Raw genomic sequence first — 19066 nt, forward strand, 5'->3', positions numbered from 1 at the left:
AATTTATTCACTTTACTTCCCGATTGTAGCCCCCTCCCTTATCTCCTTCCTACCCACTGTCCCTCTCACTTTTCCCGTATTCCTCACCCCTATTTTTCAGTAAGGAGCAGTCCTCTATCACCTGACCACACCCTGTCAAGTCACATTAGGACTGCCTATATCTTCTTACACTGTGGCCTGGCAAGCTCCCCATACACACACTAGGGGGAAGTGATCAAAGAGCAGACAAAAGAGTACATGTTAGAGAAAGTCCCTGCTCCCCTCACTAGAGGATCCAAATGGAGACTAAGCTGCCCATTGGCAACATATGAGCATGAAGTCCAGGTCTTCTTCATACATGGTCCTTGGTTTGTGAATCAATCTCTACATGCCCCCAGGGCCCAGATTTTTTGGCTCTGTTGGTCTGCTTACGGAGCTCTTGTCTGCTCTGGGTCCTTATATCCCCCACTCTTTCCTATGACTCCTCTGCCAAAGTTTTACTGTGAGTCATAGCATCTGCTTTGATCTCCTGCTGAGATGAGTCTTTCAGACGACATTTATCTTAGATTCCTATCCTGTTCCCTCTTTTCAATCTCTTCCATTTTAACTTTTCATGGTTTCAGTTATCCCTTGCCATTCAACTTTCAAATAATTTGAATTGAAAATTTTAGAAATCAACTATTCATAAGGTTTGAATATGTGTCATTGTGAGTAGCAGATGGGCTTAGGTCATATCACTCAAGCCCATGTTGGACCTGAGTCATCCCATCATTGTGTGCAGTAATTCTTCTGGAAGAAGGGAGAAATGAAAAGACCCAGAAAGGATGAGAGCTCCACTAGGAGACCAACAAAACCCAAAAATCTGGGTCCAGGGACCCCTGCAGAGACAAGGGAGGGAGCTGCAGCAGGGATACAAATTGAATAAATTGTAATAAATAAATATATAAATAAAATTGTAAAAAAAATACAAGAAAGCAAAAATGTAGAACACAATGCTGCATTATTCTTTCTTTTAAAAAGTTTCTTTTTTCCATTTTTGTGGATAAAATATATGTTGTATGAACACCGTATGCAGTGACTAAATTTATAATGTCATAAAATAACCTGACATAAAATTTGATTAAAAAAGACCTTACCATCAAGCTCATTTTTTTTAATTTTAATGTGAAGCATTGAATTGTGATTCTACACTTTAAATAACCTCTACATTGTTTAATAATGAAAGTCTTTTATTTCCGTTTTAGGCTTATGCAGTTATTTTAAAAATTCTAAAAATTCCTTTGGAGTAAATGCATTGTTATATTGCATTCAACTATAATCCACAGAATTTTAATATTGTAAATTTTTCTTTCATTATATTAAGAACTTTAGAGAGAATACTGTCAAAAAAGGTAGCTTAGTAAAAAGTTAAAATATGACTTTTCACTATAGACACAAATATACTCACAGTAGCTTACTGAAGTAATTATATTGGAACACTGGAGGATATAGAACTGTTCTCATATTTAAACTCTAAATCCTGTCTGATTATTTCAGTACCTCATAATAATGTTATTTGTGGGAAATGACATTTATAGAGTTTTCTGGGCCATGGTGGACAACAAAACTGCTGTAACTAAAATATTATTGCTCTATGATTTGATATTAAATGATTACTTTCTATCATTTTGTTATAAGTATCATACTATCAGCCATGCTCTGTTTTTTCTTGCTTTGAATGAATAATAACTTTTGGATGGTTATTCATTTGACCATAAGCACAGAAATATTCTTAAGTCCATTCTGCATGATAGTTATCAGAAAATAGTGGAGAAGTCTATAAGACTTAACACTGGATTAAGCACATGCACACAAACACAAAAACAACAAATAAATCCAGAGAAAATTAGAAATGCAATTTCTAGCATATATATTACAAAACATAAATTTTCAGGTTCAGGAAAAAACAATAGCAACAGTTTTCAAGGGTCACAAAGTAAAAATGGGCATCAGTAAAATATGGAGTTCAAAGTCATCCTTGGCCTTGTTAAGGCTGTTCCTCCCTCGTGGTGAGAGGAAGTAAAAGAGCCAACCATTGAGTTCATGTCAGAAATAGTCCCTGTTCCCAATAATAGGGAACCCACTTGGATACTGAGCTACCATGGACTACATCTGAGCAGGAGTTCTAAGTTTTATCCATACATGGTCCTTGGTTGGAGAAACAGTCTCATAAAAGACCCCTGTGCCTTGATATATTTGGTTCTTGTGGAGCTCCTGTCCTCTCCAGGTCATACTAACTCCCCCTTTTTTATATTATTTCCTGCACTCTCCCAAAGGTTTGGTTATGAATCTTATAATTGGCTTTGATACACTGCTAGGTAGAGTCCTAAAGAGGCCCTATGTGGTAAAATCCTGTCCTGTTACTTGCTTTCACCTACTTCCAATGTCCATCCCATTTGTCTTCCTAAGTGAGGATTGATCATTTTTCCCGGGTTCTAGGAGGAGATTGCAGCCAGTCCTGAAGATACCTGATAGTCTAGGGTCAGATGGAAGAGGAGGAGGACCTCTCCTATCAGTGGACTTGGAAAGGGTCAGGGAGAAAATGAGGAAGGGAGAGAAGGATTGGGAGAGAATGAGAGAAGGGGCCACAGCTGGAATACAAATTAAATAACCTGTGATTAATATAAACAATAAAAATATATATTTAAAAATAACTCATCCTTGTGAATATCATGAAATTTTGGGGCAAATGGTGGGACTTAAAAATGATCATCCTGAGTGAGGTATCCCAGAAGCAGAAAGATACACATGGTATGTATTCACTTATAAGTGGATATTAGCCATATTATATAGAATAAACATATGAAGATATATAGTCCTAAAGAAACTAAACAACAAGTAGAACCCTAGGGACAAAGCTTAATTCTCATTCAGAAGGGCAAACAGGATAGACATGGAAAGTATAAGACAGGGAACAGGACAGGAGCCTTCCACAGGTAGCCACTGGAAGACTCTACCCATCAGAATATTGAAACAGATACTGAGACTCATAGCCAAACTTTGGGCAGAATGCAGGGAGTCTTGTGGAAGAATGTGGAGATACAAGGACTTAGAGGGGACAGGAGATCTACAAGGAGACAAACAGAGCCCCAAACATGGTCTCTGGTAGTCCTGCAGAGACTGATGAATCAACCAGGGTCCATGCATAGAAAGAAACTAGACTCCCTGTTCAGATATAACCCATGGGCAGCTCTGTTTCTATGTGTTTTTCCTAGTAAGGAGAACAGGGGCTGTCTCTGACATGGACTCAGTGGCAGGCTTTTTGATCACCTCCCTCTTGCAAGGTGGCCTAAACAGGCCACAGAGAAAGAGGATCTAAGCAGTCCTGATGAGACCTGATAGGCTAGGGTCAGATAGTAGAGGAGAAGGACCTCCCCTTCCAGTTGAATTAGGAAAGGGGGGTAGAAAGAGGGAGGGTGAGACCACAAGATGTGGAAGGGAACTACAGCCCCGATAGAAAGTGAATAAATTGTGATAAATAATAATAATAATAAAGAAAACATTAAAAAAAAAACCAAAGTCATCCTTGGCTATATACCAAGTTCAAGATCAGCCTATGTGACATGAGACTGTGTCTCAAAACACCCAAAGATTTATAAAAAATTGATCTGTATGAAAAATATCACCAAGGATAGAAGTGAACAAATAATATTACAATGTATTGAAGATGAACAAAAGACAGTATAATAGGATTATATCATGATTAACTGACAATCTTTGAGGATTGAGTATACACCTAAATTCAGGATATGATCATACATGTATCGACAATAACAATGCCTCAGACTCCCAGGAATGGTAAGTCTTTTCTCCTGGTCTGAGTATTGAGGTTGAAAGTGTATGCATAAAGGATCAACCACATCCTCCTCTTCCCAGATGACTGTATCCTAAGATAGCTCCCCTACTGAGAACCCTGACTATATTTGCTAACCTACATGCTCATTTATGTGTATATAATAAATGCACTGATTTTCCAGGCTGCTGTCTCAGTCAGAGTGCTTATAAAATGAATCAAAGCATATTTGTACATTTTGTGTTTGTCATTTCTTCATTACCCACAAAACTGCTCAGATCAACCTTATAGTTGATCAGATTCAACAATGATATATAGGAATTCTAATCCATTACAAAAATAACAAATATATGAAAATGTAGGGTTTTCCATGATTTTTATAAAGAGTAACATACATAGTTACTTACTATATATTTTCATCTCTGTAAGACTTACAGTGTCTTCACCCTTGTAAGACAAAGACAAACAAGAGAAATTATTTACTAAATATAGATATATTGTGATAAAACTATGAGAGTAAAAAATTATTTTGATTTTTCTAAAATTAAAAATGAATATGATTTTTTACTTGAAACATTACAAAATTTTATAGAATCCACAAATATCAGTTTAATGGGGGATATGTGCTTTGGGAGAGTTAAGCTCTGCAAGCTAATGATGCAAAACTCTAAAAAAAAATACACTCATAGATACATACAAACACATTAAAAAGTGATCCTTGGTTACCTAAAGCCCTAATGGGTCTTTGCTGAGTAGAATATATGTGTGATAAAATGGAATAAGTTAAAAAAAAAAAAAAGTACTGAGCAAGGGTTCTAGATTATCTCCATGACTGGTCCTTGTTTGGAGTATCAGTTTCACAAAAGACACATGTGCCCAGATTTTTTGGTTCTGTTGTTCTCCTGTGGAGCTCCTGTCCCCTCTAGGGAGTTCTATCTCCCTCTTCTTTCATAAGATTCTCTGAACACTGCCCAAAGTTCAGCTTTGAATTTCAGCATATGTTTTGATACCCTGCTGGGTAGAGTCTTTCAGAGGCCCTCTATGGTAGGCTCCTGTCCTGTTTCTTGTTTTCTCCCTCTTCCAGTGTCTGTCCCCTTTGCCTTTCTGAATGAAGATTGAGCATCTTACCAAGGGTTCTCTTTCTTGATTAGCTTCCTTAGGTGTACAGATTTTAGTATATTTATTCTACATTATATGTCAAATACCTACTTATACGTGAGTATATACCAAGTGTATTTTTCTAGTTTAGGAATACCTCACTCAGGATGATCTTTTCTAGATCCTAACATTGCCTGCAAATTTCATGAACCCCAGCACAGATATAACCCGTGGCAGCTCAGAGTCCAAGAAGGTTTCCCAGTAATATGAACAGGGACTATCTCTGACATGAGCACATGGGCTGGCTCTTTGATCACCTCCACTTGAGGGGAGAGCAGACTTACTAGGCCACAGAAGAAGACAAAATGTAGGGTCAGATGGAAGGGGAGGAGAACCTCCCTTACCATTGGAATGGGGGATAGGCATAGTAGAAAAAGAGGGAGGGATAGTTGTATTAGAAGGAGATAGGGAAGAGGGCTACAGCTGGGATACAAAGTGAGTAAATTGTAATTAATAAAAACAAGATAGAAATTAAAAATATACAATTAAAATGTACTGAGATTTTAAACTAACAAAATATACACATTATAACAAAATTAGGCCTCTATAAATAAGTGATGAAATTCTATTAAATATTTGTTATGATTTCTTCCCATTTCTTCCATTTCAACTGTATACAAATATGCTAAACTTGATAGTTTCCCTTTTTTTTTTTTTTGTATGATGAAGTGCTGATCCTGGGCTCAGAGAACACACTGCAAATCAGTTTATTATGAATTTAATCAACATATGTTAGGAGCAATTTAAACTCTGTCTTTTCTATTTTACCTGTAATAATGAAGGTAAAGTCATAATGAGAATCATTATTTCATGTTTCAGGCTTTTCTAGCCATAGAGTTGACTAATGCAAACCTTGTGAGTTATAAAATTATTTAATGGTTTAGTTCTTAGTACCTGATCAGTGTTACAGAATATTCATATTGAGTTCATGGTACTTCCAATATTATTGGCTATTAGGACAGAGAATCTTGCTTCAATGAATATATACACTTATGGAAACGCTGATGTAAGTTTTTCTAACTCCCATTTTTAATTCTCATTTTTAACTCATATTTAGTTAAGAATATTAACAGAAACACTGCATTAGGTTTAATTTTTTTATTTTAATTTTTAGGTCTTATTTCAAAAGTCACAAGATATGAAAATCTTAATGAAATGGAAAATTTTCTTGATAGATTCCATTTACCAAAGTTAAACCAAGATCATGTAAATTGATTAAACATTCCTATATCCCCCAAGGAAATAGAAGCAGTCATCAAAATCCCCCCTGGAAAAAAAAATCAGGCCAGAGTCTGACGGTTTTATTGCTGAAATTTACCAAACCTTGAAAAAAGAGCTTCTTCAACAATTGATGCTGGTCTAACTGGATATATACATGTAGAAAAATTCAAATGGATCCATATTTACCACATTGCTCAAAACTAAACTCTCAGTGGACCAAAGATCTCAATAGAAAACCAGACACACTAAACCCATTAGAAGAAAAAGTGGGGAAGAACCTGGAACTCACTGGCACAGGAGACAACTTCTTGAAGAGAACACCAACAACACAGGCTCTAAGATCAACAATCAATGAATGGGACCTCATGAAACTGAAAAGCTTCTGTAAAGCAAAAGAAATTGTTATCAGAACAAAATGACAGCCTACAGTTTTGGAAAGGATGTTCAACAACCCTATATCTGACAGAGGACTAATATCCAGAATATATAAAGAACTCAAGAAGGTAAACAGGAACAAATCAAGCAATCCAATTTAAAAACTGGGTACAGAGATAAACAGAGAATTCTCAGTAGAGCAATATCAAAAGGCAGAAAAACACTTAAAGAAATATTCAACATCCTTAGTAATCAGGGAGATGTAAATCAAAACAACCCTGAAATTCATACCATCAGAATGGCTAAGATGAATAACTCAAGTGACAATACATGCTGGAGAGGGTGTGGAGAAAGGAGAACCCTCCTCTATTACTAATGGGAATGTAAAATTCTACAACCACTTTGGAAATCAATCTAGCACATTCTCAGACAATTAAGAATAGTGCTACCTCAAGATCATCTTACCACTCCTGCTCAACTATACAACAAGGGCATTTGCTCAACCATGTTCTTAGCAGCTTTATTTGTAATAGCCAGAAGCTGGAAACAACCCAGATGTCCCTCAATGGAGGAATGGATACAGAAATTGTGGTACTTTTACACAATGGGATACTACTCAGCAATTAAAAAGAAGCAAATCATGAAATTTGCAGGCAAATGGTGGGATCTAGAAAAGATCATCCTGAGTGAGGTATCCCAGAAGCAAAAAAGCACACATGGTATATACTCACTTTTAAATGGAATTTAGACATATAATGTAGGATAAACATACTAAAATCTGTACACCTAAAGAGGTTAATCAAGAAGGTGTACCTGGGTCAAATGATCAATCCTCACTCAGAAAGGCAAATAAGATGGACATCAGAAGAGGGAGAAAACAGGTAACAGGACACGGTCCTACCACAGAGAGCCTCTGAAATACTCAAACTAGCATGGCATCAGTGCAGATGCTAAGACTCATAGCCAAACTTTGGGCAGAGTGCAGGGAATCTTATGAAAGAAGGGGGAGATAGAAAGACCTGGAGACGACAGAAGCTCCACAAGGACAGCAACAGAATGAAGAAATCTGAGCACAGAGGTCTTTTGGGAAAATGATACTCCAAACAAGGACCAATCATGGAGATAACCTAGAATCCCTTCACAGATATAGTCCATGGCAGTTCATTGTCCAAGAGGGATCCCCAGTAATAGGAACAGTGTCCATTTCTGGCATGAACTCAGTGGCTGGCTCATTGATCTCCTTCTCCTGAGGGGGTAGCAGCCTTACCAGGCCACAGAGGAAGACAATGCACCCAGTCCTGCTGAGACCTGATAGACTAGGGTCAGATGGAAAGGGAAGAGGTCCTCCCCTATCAGTGGACTTGGGGAGCAGCATGGGAGGAGATTTAGGAGGGATGGTGTGTTTTGGGAGGGGATGTGGGAGGGTGCTACAGCTGAGATACAAAGTGAATAAAATGTAATTAATAAAAATAAATAATGTTTTTAAAAAGAGTGGAGAATTAAAAAAATAATAAAATATAAAAGAAAAAAAATTAAAAAGAAGAATGCAGGACTCCCAGAACCAACAACCTACATAAGACCAGCCACATACCATCACATCAAGGCTGGATAAGGCACCAATAGGAGAAGAAGGATCCCATAAGCAGGCAAACGTGCCCGAAACAGCTCCAACTTCCACTCTTAGAAGTTAAAAACACCAAGCTACTCAGTCATAAATTATATACAGAGGGCCTATGTCAGACCCCTACAGGCTCCCTGATTTTTGTGATCCCCCTTCAGTCCTGATCAGTTGATTCTGTTTAGCTCAATCATTTTTAATAAAAAAAAAGATCAGAATTCTACTTTAAGAGACTGAATCAGAATGTTAACTGAAGCTTAATTTAGAATATAGACTAAGGTGAGACAGTTGCCTAGCAAGCTGGAGGATCTAGATTTAATCTTAAGGATTCTGAAGGTCTTTTTTAATTAAAAAATACAAATATATATATATATATATACATATATATGTACATATATATATGTATATATTAACATCTTTCCCATTGTTAGAAAAACTTATAAAACAACCTCGTCACAAAACAAGAATGATATTTTATTATAGCATAATGTAATGGAAGTTTTGTTTTCTTTATAAACTCAGTTATGTTTTGAAAATATGATTTTGTTTTAATCCCAAGTGTGAGATTTTAGTTGGGTAATAGTTTGTCCACACCTTTTAATTGTCTCATGTGAGCATGGCTTTTGTCAGCTGTTAATAGCCTCCTCCATGCCACACAGAAAGGGGCATGGTCTAGAACTCTGAGAGTATAAATATGAGAGCCTTGAAACAGAAGGTGCAGAGGTGTTTTCATGTAGGAGTTTGGAGAGACCACAGATACTGTGGCTGTTTTGTAGCAGACAGACAGGGAGAAATACATCAGGACACAGTGCTATGGAGGGACTGCAAGCTGCCTCTGTGGTTGACGTAGATTGGTGTAGAGTCCTAAAAGAACTCCTTGACCCTAAACATTTGGGAGAAGTAAAGTGGTCTGGGCCTTTTCTCCCCATTAACTTTCTCTCTCCTACATAGGGATGATAGATTGGAAAGGAGATTGAGGCCTAAACACCCCAAATAAAAGAGTCTTAAAAAAGAGCACTACAGCATAACATAAAATTTCATTAGGTTTAAAAAACCTACCAATAAAGGAAGGGTTCATATTTATAACAATGTTGTAAGTCACATGCAAAAATCATGCACTTTTTGTTCTCCATAAACTGTGCAATTGGCTTAGCTGCAGATACACTGGATCACTGCACTTTCACATCATTATCTGTAAATCATTCACTCAGAATTGACTTCCTTCATATATTTTTCTTTTTCATTTTTCTTTCATTTTCTGTTGACTTAATCTAAATATACATTAAAAAGATTAAGCATTAAAAAGATTATGCACCTGAGGAAAGAATTTTGGATTTCAGAATGTTCAATTGCTTAAAATATCAAGATAGATATCATAGTGTAGGTTTTATTTTTGTGATATAATATTATTGCCTCAAATCAACTTGGAGCAGTTAGCATTTATTTCAGCTTACATTTCCACAGCACAATCCATCAGTGAAAAAAGTCAGAGAACAAACCTGAAGACAAAGACAGTGCAGAAGCCAGAAAAGAATGCTGCTTACTGCTTTGCTCTTCATGGCTTAATCAACAGATTTCTTTATAGCACCCATTACCACAAGATCATGAGTAATACTATCCACAGTTACCTGAAAATTGCCAGGTTAATTTCATGAGGATATTTTTTCAACATAAGTTCTGTCCTTTAAAATACTCTAGCTTCTTTCATGTTCACAGAAATATGGCCAGCACAATGGATAAATAATTGGTAAGAAACAGTTGGGTTGATCAATGAAAGACTTAAACTTTTGCAAGACACAGTGTTATGATAGCAATCATGTACATGCTTGTATTGTGCTATAAGTTATGTATATGTACTATTAGTTTTTGAAAGTTACATATATGTATATTCATGTATCATGTTACATATATGATATCATGTAACATAGTTACCCACATTTTACTCAGTCTGGTCTCCCCAACTAATATATCTTGTGCATTGATTTATATATATATATATATATATATATATATAAAATGAATGTAGACACATCTTGTTTGTTAGTGATATACATGATATACCAAGAAGATAGCATTTCATATCATTTCTAGTCTTCTTGTTCTTATAATTTTCTCCTTTGTGGTCAGTAGTTTTAAATGTCAACTTGACATAAGCAAGAATCATCTGTGAAGAGAGTTTCAATAAGGAATTATCTACATCAGTTTTGTTCATGATCATTTGTAAGAATAATTATCTTGATTTTATCAATTGATCTTAGTAGCACTCCACAGAAAAGGATAAGAAAGAAGAAAAGCATTTTTCTTTTTTGTGTTTGTCCACTTGGCGCCCACTTCTGCTGATGAATTTATCTACTCTGTTGATGCTTCTGCTAATTCTCAGGCTGAATTTAGAACCTTTCTTTCTTTTTTTTTTTTTCATTTTGCTTTTTATTTTATTTTTTTATTTTTTGCTTCCATTGTAGACTAAAGCTGTAACCGGGAGCTTCTTACCTAAAGACTAGATCTCATACTATCCAATCCTCTTATGCAAGTTGTGGAGGAAGGAAAACAATCAAATGTCTTACCTAGCTGCAAATCACAATAATTACCATCAAATTAACACATCACAAAGGGTGCATTAGTGACACTTATATTTTATGATTAGCTTTATAATTTAACTTACAGCATATTCAGTTGCATAGTACTATAAACATAGCCAAATATCCACAGTTTATAAGATCACCGAGGGGGGCGGAGCCAAGATGGCGACTAGCACACACAGTTTCCGAGCTGTAGAAGAGATAAAGTTCTGAGTTGATGAGTGGAAGAACTTCTGAAGCCAGGGAAACAACGGAGAGACTTTCTAAACAACAGGGAACATCGCAGGAGGTGAAAACCTTGGTCTCCAGTCACCCAGGGACTTGTTTGGGGAAGGTGAGAAACGGTCCTTTGATCTCTTGGCACTCCCCTCCCCCAGACCTCCCTCCTCCTTGGCACAGAGGACTCGCCTTTCTCAGCGCAGACCTAACTGCCTGGGGCCTGCAGCCACTGAGACGGAGCCCCAAGCCCTTTATCAGCAAAGGCCAGCAGTACTGTGTCTCGGAGCCCCAGATTCACGCATGGCGGCTGCACCATCCTCCCAGGGCCCGAGTCTGCTAGACGCCATACTAGCTCTGCAGGAGCGCCATCACTGACGGTACGGCCCGCCCAATCCCACAGTGACAGAGAATACGCTATATACTCACCAAAACCAGACAGAAACGCCATACAAGCTAGACACACCAGGCGCTGGGCCTCCGAAGCGTGGAGAGCACAGTGAAGAGACCCCAGGACTTCCCAGAAAGCATCTGGACTAGCAACCCAGTCTCCAGTTACAGCGGGACTTTCTAACCTGGCGGCGGAGCAGCACTGAGCTGGCGGGGCACATCAGCCCTCCAGTTTAAGACTAACCAGGGCCAAACCAGAGAAAAGAAAGGCTGGTTACCCCGATTCCCACTGACATGACCACCCTGAAATCTCCAGCTGCAGCAAGACCTCATAACCTGGCAGTGACAGCAGCACGGAACTGGCGGAGCACATCAAAGAAGCAGGGCCAAACCAGAGAGCAGAGAGCCCAGAAACGCCGATCTCTGCCAAATGTCCTGCCTGTAAGTGAGTGCACCCTTGAGAATCTGCAGCTCCACTGATCCTGGGTCCTTGTAAAACAGAAGCCAGGCATCGAACCCCCTCCCACCCATATACCCACTTTGGGAAACAGAGGGGCACTTGGGACATTGAAGTTCCTGCTCTGTGGGTCTAATTGAGGAGTTAAGGCAGTTAATGCCAGAAATTGCGCTGCGATCATCACTAGCGCCTGCGACATATACATTGCAGAGCCCCTCCCACACACTCAAGGGTTCAACATTAGCCATCACTCTGTCCCTCGAGACACACGCCCACACCCACTTACACACACACACACATATACACACGCACGCACGCTTGCATTTTCCTCTGTTTGCGCCTGCGTACTTTCCTCCCACAGGTACAGCTAGTCCTCAGCATACACTAAGGACACAGGACCTCTCTCAACTTCCTGAAGAATTCTCCAGACTCGAGAGAGAGACAGTACCAGTCTGATCGGCAGAATCCAAAAACAAACAGGGAAGGTCTCAGATAAGCCAATGGCCAGGGGTACGCGAAAGAACACCTCCAACATAAATCAGGACATCATGACTTCACCAGCAAACCCCAAAATCGATGGATACTCCAATTCATCAGAAGCACAGGAAAATGACCTTAAAGCCATGCTTGCTCAATTATTTGAGGCTCCTAAGGAGGAAATGAACAAATCTTTCAAAGAGTTGGCCAGTCAATTGGAGGTAAAGAAAGAAGAAATAGACAAAACCCTTAAAGAAACACAGGCAAACATAGCCAAACAAATAGAGGCATAAGTAGAGAAAAAAATAGTGGCATACAAAAAGGAAATGAACAAAGAAATAGAGTCCATCGTAGAGAGAGAGGAATCCAAATTCAAACACATAAAAGAAATGGTGCAAGGCATGAAAACAGAATTAGAATCAATAAAGAAAACACAAAATGAGAAAACTCTTGAGCTGGAGAACTTAGAGAAAAGATCAGGAACCACAAAAGTAAGCATCACCAACAGAATACAAGAGATGGAAGAGAGAATCTCTGGAGCTGAAGACACACTTGCAGAAATTGATACTTCTCTCAAAGAAAAAGAAAAATCAGAAAAATTCCAATCACAAAATATCCAAGAAATCAAGGATGCTATGAAAAGACAAAATCTAAGAATAATAGGAATTGATGAAAAAGAAGACTCCAGGCTCCAAGGTCCAGAAAATATTTTCAAAAAAATCATAGAAGAAAATTTTCCAAACTTAAAGAAAGAGATGTCCATAAATATACAAGAGGCCTACAGAACACCAAATAGACTAGACCAGAAAAGAAACACATCAGGTCACATCATAGTCAAAATACTAAATCTACAGAACAAAGAAAAGATATTAAAAGCAGCAAGGGAAAAAGGCCAAGTAACATATGAAGGTAGACCTATCAGAATCACACCAGACTTCTCATCAGAAACTATGAAAGCCAGAAGGGCCTGGGCAAGCATCATGGAGACTCTAAGAGATCACAAATGTCAACCGAGACTACTATACCCTGCAAAGCTTTCAATCAACATAGATAGAGAAAACAAAATATTCCATGACAAAACTAAATTTACGCAATATCTATACAGCAAACCAACCCTACAGAAGATACTAGAAGGAAAACTCCAATCCAACGAAAACGAATTCACCCAAGAAAACAGGGCATACAGATAATGTCCCAACAAAAATGAAAAGAAAACAAGCAATGAAACAAGGTAAGATCATCGACTCCGTTACAAAAGGAACTAACATGCATTGGTCAATATTATCTATCAATATTAATGGACTCAACTCACCAATAAAAAGACACAGGCTAACAGAATGGTTACGGAAACAGGACCCAACATTCTGTTGCATGCAAGAAACACACCTATGCAACAAAGATAAACACTACCTCAGAGTAAAGGGCTGGAAAAATGTTTTTCAAGCAAATGGTTCCAGAAAACAAGCTGGAGTAGCCATCCTAATATCTAATAAAATAGACTTTCAACCCAAGTTAATCAAAAAAGATAAGGACGGCCACTATATTCTCATCAAAGGAAAAATCCAACAAGAGGACATCACAATTTTGAATATCTATGCCCCAAATACAAGAGCACCTACATTCGTAAATGAAACAATATTAAAGCTTAAATCATACATTGATCCTAATACCTTAATAGTGGGAGACTTCAACACCCCACTCTCAACAAGGGACAGATCAACCAGACAGACAACAAATAGGGAAATAAAAGCACTCACAGAATCCCTAAATCAAATGGACCTAATAGACGTCTACAGATCTTTTCACCCAAACTCAAAAGAGTACACCTTCTTTTCAGCACCACATGGAACCTTCTCCAAAATAGACCATATAGTTGGTCACAAAGCAAGCCTCAACAGATACAAAAGGATTGAAATAATCCCTTGTATACTATCTGACCACCATGGACTAAAGCTGGACATCAACAACAACAGAAACAACAAAAAGCCTACACGCACATGGAAACTGAACAACTTACTACTCAATGACAGCTGGGTCAAGGGAGAAATAAAGAAAGAAATTAAAGACTTTCTAGAATTCAATGAAAATGAAGGCACAACATACTCAAATTTATGGGACACATTGAAAGCAGTGCTCAGAGGAAAATTTATAGCACTAAGTGCCTACAAGAAGAAATCCGTAACATCACAAACAAACAACTTAATGGCCCAACTGAAAAACCTAGAAAAAAAAAGAAGCAGATACACCTAAGAGGAGCAGACGGCTGGAAATAATCAAACTAAGGGCAGAAATCAATCAATTAGAAACAAATAAAATTATCCAAAGAATCAATGAAACAAAAAGCTGGTTCTTTGAGAAAATCAACAAGATAGACAAACCCTTAGCCAAACTAACTAAAAAGCAGAGAGAAACCATACAAATCAGCAAAATCAGAAAGGAAAATTGGGACATAACTACAGACACTGAGGAAATCCAAACGATTATTAGGTCATACTACAAAAGCCTATATGGCACAAAATTTGAAAATCTAAATGAAATGGATAACTTTCTTGACAGATTCCATCTACCAAAATTAAGTCAAGATCAGGTAGAAAGACTAAATAGTCCTATATCTCCCAAGGAAATTGAAGCAGTCATTAACAGTCTCCCCTCCAAAAAAAGACCTGGGCCAGATGGCTTCAGCGCAGAATTCTACAAGACCTTCAAAGAAGTGCTAACACCAATTCTCCTCAAACTATTCCATAAAATAGAAACAGAAGGAACACTACCAAACTCATTCTATGAAGCCACAGTCACTTTGATACCTAAACCACACAAAGATCCAACCAAAAAAAAGAACTTCAGACCTATCTCTCTTATGAACATTGATGCAAAAATACTCAATAAAATACTTGCAAACTGAATCCAAGAACACATCAAAGATATCATCCACCATGACCAAGTAGGCTTCATCCCAGGAATGCAAGGGTGGTTCAACATACGGAAATCCATCAATGTAATCCACCACATAAACAAAATGAAGGAGAAAAACCACATGATCATCTCCTTAGATGCTGAAAAAGCATTTGACAAAGTCCAACACCCATTTATGTTTAAAGTCTTGGAGAGATCAGGGATACAAGGCACATACCTAAAGATAGTAAAGGCAATATACAGCAAGCCTATAGCCAACATCAAACTCAATGGAGAGAAACTTAAATCAATCCCACTGAAATCAGGGACAAGACAAGACTGCCCACTCTCTCCATATCTCTTTAACATTGTACTTGAATTCCTAGCCAGAGCAATAAGACAACTAAAGGAGATCAAGGGGATACAAATCGGAAAGGAAGAGGTCAAAGTGTCACTATTTGCAGATGATATGATAGTATACATGAGCGAACCCAAAGATTCAACCAGAGAACTTCTTCAGCTGATAAACACCTTCAGCAAAGTGGCAGGATACAAAATCAACTCAAAAAAATCAGAAGCCCTATTGTATACCAAAGACAAAAAGGCTGAGAAAGAAATTAGGGAAACAACACCCTTCACAATAGCCACTAATAACATAAAGTACCTTGGTGTGACTCTAACCAAGCAAGTGAAAGACCTGTTTGAGAAAAACTTCAAGTCTTTGAAGAAAGAAATTGCAGAAGATCTCAGAAGATGGAAAGATCTCCCGTGCTCATGGATTGGTAGGATTAACATTGTGAAAATGGCCATCCTGCCAAAAGCAATCTACAGATTCAATGCAATTCCCATCAAAATACCAACTCAATTCTTTACGGACCTTGAAAAAAAGATTCTCAGCTTCATATGAAGAAACAAAAAACCCAGAATCTCCAAAACGATCCTGTACAACAACAGATCATCTGGAGGAATCTCCATTCCCGATCTCAAGCTGTACTACAGGACAACAGTAATAAAAACTGCATGGTATTGGCATAGAAACAGAAAGGAGGATCAATGGAATCGCATAGAAGACCCAGAAATAAACCCACACACCTATGAATACTCAATATTTGACAAAGAAGCCAAATCCATTCAATGGAAAAAAGACAGCATCTTCAACAAATGGTGCTGGACCAACTGGATGTCTACATGCAGAAAAATGAAAATAGATCCATATTTATCACCCTGCACAAAACTAAAGTCCAAGTGGATCAAGGACCTCAACATAAAACCAGATACTCTAAATCAGCTGGAAAAAAAAGTGGGAAACAGCCTAGAACTCATTGGCACAGGAGACAACTTCCTGAACAGAACACGAACAGCACAGGCTCTAAGAGCAACAATCAATAAATGGGACCTCATGAAACTGAAAAGCTTCTGTAAAGCAAAAGACACTGTCATCAAAACAAAACGCCTGCCTACAGATTGGGAAAGAATCTTCACCAACCCTTTATCTGACAGAGGGCTTATATCAAGTATATATAAAGAACTAAAGAAGCAGAAAAGCAACAAACCAAGTAATCCACTTAAAAAATGGGGAACAGAGCTAAACAGAGAATTCTCGAAAGAGGAACATCGAATGGCAGAGAAACACTTAAAGAAATGCTCAACCTCATTAGCCATTAGGGAAATGCAAATCAAAATGACCCTGAGATTTCACCTTACACCCATCAGAATGGCCAAGATGAAAAACTCAAGTGACAGCACATGCTGGAGAAGTTGTGGAGAAAAGGGAACCCTCCTCCATTGCTGGTGGGAATGTAAACTGGTTCAACCACTCTGGAAGTCAATTTGGCGCTTTCTCAGACAACTAGGAGTAGTGCTACCTCAAGACCCAGCTATACCACTCCTAGGTATATACCCAAAATTTGCTCAAGTACACAACAAGGACATTTGTTCAACCATGTTTGTAGCAGCTTTATTTGTAATAGCCAGAACTTGGAAACAACCCAGAAATCCATCAACGGAGGAATGGATACAGAAATTGTGTTATTTTTACACAATGGAATACTACTCAGCAATCAAAAAGGAGGAAATCATGAAATTTGCAGGCAAGTGGTGGGATCTAGAAAAGATCATTCTGAGTGAAGTATCCCAGAAGGAGAAAGACAAAGTTGGTATATACTCGCTTATATAGACCTACAAGACATGATAAACATAATGAAATCTACACACCTATAGAAGATAATCAAGAAAGTGGACACAGGCGAAGGTGATTAATCCTCATTTAGAAAGACAAATGGGATGTGCATTGAACTTATGACAGGAGTCTACCACAAAAGGCATCTGAAAGACTCTACCTAGCAGTGTTTCAAAGCAGACACTAAGACTCATAACCAAACCATGGCAGAGTGCAGGGAATCATATGAAAGAAGGGGAATTTGTATGATATGGAAAGGATAGGAGCTCTACAAGGACCAAATATATCTGGGCACAGGGTCTTTTCTGAGACTGACACTCAACCAAGGACCATCTATGGATATAACCTAGAACTTCTGCTCGGATGTGGCCTGTGGTAGCTCAGTAACCAAGTAGTTTTCCAAAGTAAGGGGAACACGGACTATTTCTAACAGGATCTCAAGGGCAGGCTGTTTGACACCCCCCCCAGGGGAGGAGCAGTCTGTTAGGCCACAGAGGAGGACTTTGCAGCCAGCCCTGAAGATACCTGATAAAACAGGGTCAGATGAAAGGGGAGGAGGTCCTCCCCTATCAGGGGACTTGGAAAGGGGCAGGGAGGAGACCAGGGAGGGAGTGTGGGGTTGGGGAGGGAATGTGGGAGCGGGATACAGCTGGGACACAGAGTTAACAAAATGTAACTAAAAAGAAAAAAATAAAAAAAAAAGATCACCGAAAGTAGAGCAAAGCATAATAGAGTTTCTCTAAACTAACAAAATTTCTAAATATTTTTCTGTACATCCATAGGAAAGTGTAGCTCTAACTTCTCATCACAGAATCTATTATTTTGATAGAGAAAAATACCACAAGTGCTCAAAATGCAGAGAACAACTTTACTACGTCCAATGCACCTCTCATTAGTCTTTCTAAGTGAGGATTGATCATCTTACCCTGGGTCCTCTTTCCTGTTTATCTTCTTTAGGTATATAGATTTCATTATGTTTATCATATCTTATAGGACTATATAAGTGAGTATATACCATGTGTGTCTTTCTCCTTCTGGGATACCTCACTCAAAATGATCTTTTCTAGATTCCACCATCTGTCTACAAATTTCATGATTTCCTCTTTCTGATTGCTGAGTAGTATTCCATTGGGTAAAAATACCACAATTTCTATATCCATTCCTCCCTGGAGGGACATCTGGGTTGTTTCCAGGTTCTGGCTATTACAAATAAAGCTGCTACAAACATGGTTGAGCAAATGTCTTTGTTGTGTACTTGAGCAAATTTTGAGTATATGCCTAGGAGTGGTATAGCTGGATCTTGAGGAAGCACTATTCTTAATTGTCTGAGGAAGCGCCAGATTGATTTCCAAAGTGGTTGTACCAGTTTACATTCCCACCAGCAATTGAGGAGGGTTCCCCTTTCTCCACAACCTCTCCAGCATGTATTGTCACTTGAGTTATTCATCTTAGCCATTCTGATGGGTGTCGGGTGAAATATTAGGGTCATTTTGATTTGCATCTCCCTGATGGCTAAGGACTTTGAGCAGTTCTTTAAGTGTTTCTCTGCCATTCCATATTCCTCTACAGAGAATTCTCTGTTTAGCTCTGTACCCCATTTTTTTAAAATTGGATTACTTGATTTGTTGCTTTTTAACTTCTTTAATTATATATATATATATATATATATATATATATATATATATATATATAT

At 38.2% G+C, this 19066-nt stretch overlaps 1 pseudogene; it reads right to left on the reverse strand.

Moving 5' to 3' along the window:
- LOC129669856 (Y-box-binding protein 1-like) overlaps positions 1 to 19066 on the reverse strand; it is a 109623-nt pseudogene that overhangs the window by 5417 nt on the left and 85140 nt on the right.

This window comes from Psammomys obesus, unplaced genomic scaffold (assembly GCF_907164565.1).
Source record: "Psammomys obesus unplaced genomic scaffold, mPsaObe1.curated_primary_1811, whole genome shotgun sequence".
Taxonomy (NCBI): Eukaryota; Metazoa; Chordata; class Mammalia; order Rodentia; family Muridae; genus Psammomys; species Psammomys obesus.